Source organism: Ornithorhynchus anatinus, chromosome 2 (genome assembly GCF_004115215.2).
Source record: "Ornithorhynchus anatinus isolate Pmale09 chromosome 2, mOrnAna1.pri.v4, whole genome shotgun sequence".
NCBI classification, from domain to species: domain Eukaryota; kingdom Metazoa; phylum Chordata; class Mammalia; order Monotremata; family Ornithorhynchidae; genus Ornithorhynchus; species Ornithorhynchus anatinus.
This window is the reverse complement of record NC_041729.1, coordinates 29670020-29676507: the sequence shown is the minus strand read 5'-3', so window position 1 is coordinate 29676507 and position 6488 is coordinate 29670020. Positions and strand designations below refer to the sequence as shown.

The 6488-nt window shown below is 43.2% G+C and overlaps 1 non-coding gene across 1 annotated transcript; it reads left to right on the top strand.

Annotated features, from left to right (window-relative positions):
* The first annotated feature begins 3031 nt into the window (after nt 1-3031).
* On the top strand, nt 3032-3169 carry LOC114809615. The gene has a single exon (XR_003757391.1). It is a non-coding gene; the product is annotated as a small nucleolar RNA SNORA7 (small nucleolar RNA).
* Nucleotides 3170-6488: the final 3319 nt, after the last annotated feature.

The window sequence follows — 6488 nt, the reverse complement described above, 5'->3', positions numbered from 1 at the left end:
CCCCTTCACTCCACCAAAACTGTCAACTCAGAGTTCACCAATGATCTCCTTCTTTCCAAATCCAACCACCTCTATTCCATCCTAATCCTCCTTGACCTCTCAGCTGCCTTCGACACTGGCTCAGTGGAAAGAGCCCGGGCTTGGGAATCTGGGTCATGGGTTCTAATTCCGACTCTGCCACCTGTCTGCGGTGTGATCTTGGGTAAGCTACTTAACTTCTCTGTGCCTCAGTTACCTCATCTGTAAAATGGGGATTAAGACTGTCAGCCCCATGTGGGAACAATCTGATTACCTGGTATCTACCCCAGTGCTTAGAACAGTGCTTGGCTCATAGTAAGTGCTTAACAAAGTAAGCAGCAAAGTAAGTGAAGAAGCAGCGTGGCTCAGTGGAAAGAGCGTGGGCTTTGGAGTCAGGGCTCATGAGTTCGAATCCCAGCTCTGCCACTTGTCGGCTATGTGACTGTGGACAAGTCACTTAACTTCTCTGCGCCTCAGTTCCCTCATCTGTAAAATGGGGATGAAAACTGTGAGCCCCACGTGGGACAACCTGATTCCCCTATGTCTACCCCAGCGCTTAGAACAGTGCTCGGCACATAGTAAGCGCTTAACAAATACCAACATAACAAATACCGTAATTATTATTAGTAGTAGTAGTAATAAGCATTTAACAAATACCATTATTACTATTATAATTAATATTAAACATTATCCAACCCTGGGTTCATTCATTCATTCAAAAGTATTTATTGAGCACTTACTATGTGCAGAGCACTGTACTGAGCGCTTGGAATACACAATTCGGCAATAGATAGAGACCATCCCTGGCCAATAATGGGCTGGGTTCACTGACACTGTCCTCTCCTGGTTCTCCTTTCATCTCTCTGGCCACTCATTCTCTGTCTCTTTTGTGGGCTCCTCGTCTGTGTTCCAACCTTTAAGTGAGAGAGTCCCTCAGAGTTCAGTTACGTTCCCCTTCTATGCTCCATTTACACCTACTCCCTTGGAGAACTCATTTGCTCCCATGACTTTAACCACCATCTCTACGCATATGATTCCCAAAATTTACAACTTCAGTCCTGTTCTCTCTGCTTCTATGCAGTCTTGTATTTCCCTCAGCCTTCAGGACGTCTCTACTTGCGTGTCCCGCCAACAGCTCGAACTTGACGTATCCAAAACAGCACCCTTCATATTCCCACCTAAACCATGTCCTCCCCCTGACTTTCCCATCACTGTAGATAGTACTATTATCCTCCCTTTCTCACAAGCCCGTAACCTCGGCATTATTCTCGACTCATCTCTCTCAGTCAACCCACATAATCTATCACCAAATCCTGTCAGTCCAACCTTCACCATATCTCAAATCTGCCCTCTCCTCTCCATCCAAACTGCCACCATGTTAATCCAAGCATTTATCCGGTCCCGCCTTGATTACCGCATCAGCCTCCTTGCTGACCTCTCTGTCTCCTATGTCTCCCCACTTTAAGTCCATACTTCACCCTGCTACCCAGATGATTATTTTACAAAACCATTCAGTACAGGTTTCTCCACTTCTCAAGAACTGCCAGCCGTTCATACAGAAACTCGCTGTCTTTAAAGCACTTAATCACTTCCTACCTTGCCTCCCTGATTTCCTCCTACAATCCCCATTCACACTTTGCTCTTCTAATGCCAGTCTACTCACTGTACCTCAACCTCATCTATCTTACCTCCGACCCTTTCCTCATATTCCTTACCTCTGGCCTGGAATGCCCTGCTTCCTCATATCTGACAGATGTTCACTATCCCCACCTTCAAACCCTTATTAAAAACACATCTTCTCCAAGAGGTCTTCCCCAACTAAGCCCTTATTTCCACTTCTCACACTCCCTTCTGCCTAATCTTTGCAGTAGGATTTGCGCACTTTAATCGCCCCTCCCTCAGCCCGTAGCACTTGTATACATATTCATAATTTAATTGATTTACATTAATATATGTCTCCCCCTCTAGACTCTAATATCACTGTGAGTAGGGAAGCTGACTACCAGTTCTGTTATACTGTATTCTCCCAAACAGTTAGTACAGTGCTGTGTACACGCTAAGTCCCCAGTAAATATGAATGAGTGATTGATTATCATATTCTTTGATCACGGGCCCCTTGGGGACCAGGGACCATATCTAATTATCATATCTAATTATCATCCATGCATTTCATTCCCAGAACTAGAAACAGCGTGGCTTAGTGGAAAGAGCATGGGCTTGGGAGTCAGAGGTCATGGTTGCGAATCCTGGCTCTGCCACTGTGTCAGCTGTGTGACTTTGAGCCAATCACTTAACTTCTCTGTGCCTCAGTTACCTCATCTGTAAATTGGGGATGAAAACTGTGAGCCCCATGTGGGACAACCTCATGACCTTGCATCTACCCCAGTGCTTAGAACAGTGCTTGGCACATAGTAAGCGCTAAACAAATACCATAATTATTATTACAGTGAGTCCCTAAGAAATACTGCTATTACTACTACTAATGATAATATTACTACTGCCGTATCTTATTATTATGGAATTAGTAATCATTTGCAATGTGTATAGTCAAGAATTCTGTTACTGCTAGGGCTGACATGCAAACATTATAAATGCTTAATAATGATAATACTAATGATAGACTGTGAGTCCCATGTGAGACAGGGACTGTGTATAACCTGATTATCTTGTATTATTTTATATCTAGACAGTAAACTCATTATGGGCAGGGAATGTGTCTGCTAATTCTTTTGTACCGTCCCAAGCACTTAGTATAGTGCTTTGCACATAGTAAGTGCTCAATAAATACAATTGATTGACTGTATCTTCCTCAGCACTGAGCAAAATGCTTGGCACAAAGCCAACACTCCCAAGCACCATAATTATTATTATTATTTATGATATTTATGCTAAATGCCATGCTATGACAAAGACAGTAGTATAGTATTTCTTAAGCACCCACTGTGAGTAAAATACTGTTCTAAGAGCTGGGATACAGTACATGATGAGAATTAGATATGGTACCTGGTCCCCACCCCTCTCAGGGTCGCACCTGGAGAGTTTCTAGTACTCTACCAGTCTCAACTAGGGGAGTAAGAGTCAAGCAGAGGTCTATCCATTCCATTCCTAGCTTGGGCATTGGCTAGCGAATGGAAGGCAATCTGCTACAAGTCACAACTCATCAGTGCTGGGCGACAGCGGCTTGGGAGAGTCCAAGGCGGAGACTCAAGTTTACTGCACGGAAGGAGGCAACGGTAAACCACTTCTGTATTTTTACCAAGAAAACTCTATGGATACACTACCAAAAAGATCGCAGATGGAGGTGGGGCGTTCTGGGAGAGATGTGTCACTGGCGTCCCTGTGAGACAGAGACGACTTGACAATAAGACAAGATAAGAGCTGGTCCCCAAGGAGCTCACTATCAAAGAAAAAGTAAGGGAGAGCTGGTGACGGACCAAGAAGGAAAGGTGAAGAAAAAAATTCAGAAAAATAACATGAAAAAACAAAGCTAAGAATCAATCCTATAGGAGCTATATTTCGATGCTCCTCACCGCCCAGCCAACAGTACAAGGGTAGAGTGAGTAACCACAGTCATAATCACCTTGACCCCGACTTTCCAAGCCCGTTGTGGGCAGGGAATGAGTCTACCAAGTCTGTTGAACTGTACTCTCCCAAGGGCTTAATACAGAGCTAGTCACACAGTAAGCGCTCAATAAATACCATTGATGATGAGGAGGAGGAGGATGCTCTCTCACTAGTCTTTCCCTGACTATAAAGGAGAGGACTGGCCAGGACTCCATATCACGAGCGAATGGCTTAGAGCATTACAGATGCATATGGGCAAAGGGCAGAAACATGTCACAAGCTACAAAGAGAGAAATGCTGGTCCTGAAAAGAGTTGGTGTAATCTGAGTGAACTGAGTGGGAAGTTCTCCGAAAGGTATGCACTGTGAACTTGACTGTATGCGCTTACCTGCAAGTTAATATGTAAAGCACTGACTTGATAATAAAAGTCCGTGTCAGTCTATTTAGGACTGGAGGCATCTCTAGATTTTGACAGAACACACACCTACCTGTTCTGAATGATGCTGGTTGGAGGTATATTTGAAAGGAACACCTACATTCCTATTTTTTATGGGGTATTTCAGAAGTTTAGTTCAGTGTTTTCACAAGCCGCTGTTGCTTGGTATTTAAATAAAGGAGGTTTTAGGTAAGACGGGGTGAAGGTGAAGGGTCAATCGGGAAAATCGGATCATAGCAAGAGAGCTTGAGGGGCTTTTTTAAAATGGTATTTGCTAAGTGCTTTCTGTGTGCCAAGTACAGTACTAAGCACGATATTAATCAGGTTGGAACAGTCAATGTACCGATGGGGCTCACAGTCTTAATTCCCATTTTACAGATGAAGTAACTGAGGCACAGAAAAGTAAAGTGATTTGCCCATAGTCACATAGCAGAGAAGCGATAGAGTCGCAGGTCCTTCTGACTCCCAGGTCCATGCTTTATCCGCTTGGGCCAAATGATTCTCACCTTTCAGAGAGGATATCTAGATCTCATAGATAAGTCTCTCATACTGCTAAAAACTTTCCTCAGAGGGAGACCAAGCTTCTGCCTTGTGACTTAAGCTTCAGCAAGATCCAATCTTAATAGCAAATAAGAATCCCTACGTCTCAAGGGGATAGTGTAATTGAAACCGTGAAGGAATTCTTACAGGAAACTCTGTTGATCCCAATAATTATCCAAGTTGTTATACATAGCTACACATGGGGCCAAAATTCTCCTTTAGTTAACTAGAAAAAGAAATCATCAAATGAGAGTGTCACAGCTTGAGAAGTGAACAATTAATTATGCTGCTGTTGTTGTGGAACAGTTTTTTTTTTTTCTCCATTGGTTCTGTTTTTTTCTTTGAGGGGGTAGAGTGAAGGGAGAAAAATGAAGGTACCCTGATTGGTATTTCATGTCTGGTTCTTGCGATCTGATTGGGGACAACATTTGGCTCTGCCACATAATAAAAGTTTACACTTGTGACCTTTTCTACATTTATTCTACACACTGTAAGATTTCACTCCAAAAGGTCACTAGCAATCTTTAATCACTGGCTGTGGGTCATAGGTGCCCTATTTATCATACGGGAACTGCTCTCTGGATTCAGCTAGTGCATATCTTCACAGGGATGAAACATACAAATTGCCAAGTGACTTGGAGAACAAGATCCATCCCTTTCTGCAAATAGCACTCAGAATGACTTGCACTTGCTGTTGGATAAATCCACACATCACAGATATTCTATAAAAAAAAAAGGGCCATAAAAGAAATGAAACACTATTTTAATTCCTCATTTATATTTTCATTTTCCTGATGGATGCATTCATAATTATTTTCTACAAGCGCCCATCTAAACAGTAGGAGGGTGGTGAGGTCTGCTAGTGCACCTTTAATGGGCTGGGGCTAGGTTGCATTTGGTCTGAAATATCCACACCATGAAGCTTCTAGGTGGGGGTTGGGAAATGAGAGAGAGAAGAGAGGCTTGAGAAGGGAAAACTTCTCCATTCCTGGTTACCACTCCCACGCTGCTCCTTGGAGCCTCTGAAGCTTTATTGAATCTACAGATCTGGGTCTCAACTTGTCCTCATGGATGCTTTTGCAGCCAACATCAGTCCTCAAAGATGCTGATCCCCTGGGAGTCCCAACATTGTGAGTTAGTGGCTCAGCCCTCAAGCAGCGTCATCTAGCAAAAAGAGCACAGGCCTAGGAGTCAGAAGGACTTGGGTTTTAATCCTTGTTCTCCCACATGTCTGCTGTACAATCTTGGCAAGTCACTTGAACTTCTCTGAACCTGGGTTTATTCATCTTTGAAATGGTGGTCCAATACCTGTTCTCCCTCCTACTTAGAGTGGGACCCTTATGTGGTGACAGGGAACATGTCCAACATGATTATCTTGTATCTACCCCAAAGCTTAGAACAGTGCTTAACAAATATAATGATAACAATACTAATAATAATGGATTCTATGACATGCTATAGCCTGGTTGTTCCTTGTGTTCAAGGATCATAATAATAATAATAATATTGGTATTTGTTAAGCGCTTACTATGTGCAGAGCACTGTTCTAAGTGCTGGGGTAGATACAGGGTAATGACTACCTAGTCTATTGCACTGTACCCTCCCAAATGGGTAATGCAGCACACAGTAAGCGCTCAGTAAATACCACTGATTGATCCAGCAGCTGGTTTTGTTTTTTATCCTTGACTCTTAAACAATGGAGAAGGAAGAAGAGGAAAACAAGTGTCTTAATAATAATAATGTTGGTATTTGTTAAGCGCTTACTATGTGCAGAGCACTGTTCTAAGCGCTGGGGTAGACACAGGGGAATCAGGTTGTCCCACGTGGGGCTCACAGTCTTAATCCCCATTATACAGATGAGGGAACTGAGGCACAGAGAAGTTAAGTGACTTGCCCACAGTCACACAGCTGATAAGTGGCAGAGCTGTCT